We start from the raw sequence: 1,158 nt of genomic DNA on the forward strand, positions 1-1,158 counted from the left end.
GTTGTAAGTTTAAAGGAGTTCTCTTGAATTCTCGTACATCTAGAGAAACCATGTGAATTTGCTAGTACAAAACGCAGTTCTGGTTCAGTGAGCTGCATCCCCAATTCTTCCTCCCATCTCCCAATATATCTTGGTTTGCAGTCCATTCGCATCATCAGAACCTGTTGATATAATTGGGATAGTTTCGGTGTAGTGTATGGAGTCACCGCCATCAAATCTTCTAGCCAGGTATTAGTGTGAGGTATTGTATGAGGTGTCCCTAATTTTTGGCATTCTTTAAGAATATGATGTGTTAATAAAAAATTCCCTGGAGGAACATTAGCTTTCACAATTAGATCCATTATTTCAGTATTTCCTGAAAGCTTTTGAGCATCTGATATAGTTAGAGTATGTGGAATATCCCAAGGGGCCGAGGGTGAGGAGTTAGAGTTACATTGAAGGCATGGCAGTAAATTTAGTGTCATTAGCGGGGATGGGGAGGATAACAACGCAGATGATTTATTCACCTCTTGCCAAGTTAATATGGTGCCTTTGAGTAAAGATTCATTGTAAAATTTGCCTGCAGTAGCAGGATGCAAACCCCAGAAGGCCTGTTTTTCTTCTATTGACATTAGAGAGCGTTCCATAGAAGCATAGATATTTTTCAAGTCATGATGTGCTAAGATGGTCCACCGACGTAAATGGTTAGCCCTATAGTAGGACATTAAATCGGAGAGGCCAAAGCCTCCCAAGCGGGAGTTTGCTATAATGTATTTATATGCTAACCTAGGACGTTTGTTGTTCCAAATAAATTCCAAGAAAGTTTTCTTGACTAATAGGAAGAAAGACTTAGGAAGCCAGATAGGTACAGTTTGAAGAACATATAAGAGTTTAGGGACAATATATGTTTTGAGAAGATTTCTCCTGCCCATCCATGACATCAAGGGAACGTGTAAGGAATGTAAGTAAGTTTTAATGTCAGCTAGCAAATTGAGATAATTAAGTTTATAAAGTAGAGAGGGGTTTTTAGGAATGCGGATACCTAAGTATTTAATAGACATTTCTGACCACAGGTAGGGGGAACTCTTTTTTAAGCAAAGAATAATATCTTGCGGTACCGAAATGTTGAGGGCTTCTGACTTACTAAAGTTTATTTTAAAATTAGAAATTTCTCCAAAT

Source organism: Rhinoderma darwinii, unplaced genomic scaffold (assembly GCF_050947455.1).
Source record: "Rhinoderma darwinii isolate aRhiDar2 unplaced genomic scaffold, aRhiDar2.hap1 Scaffold_519, whole genome shotgun sequence".
Taxonomy (NCBI): domain Eukaryota; kingdom Metazoa; phylum Chordata; class Amphibia; order Anura; family Rhinodermatidae; genus Rhinoderma; species Rhinoderma darwinii.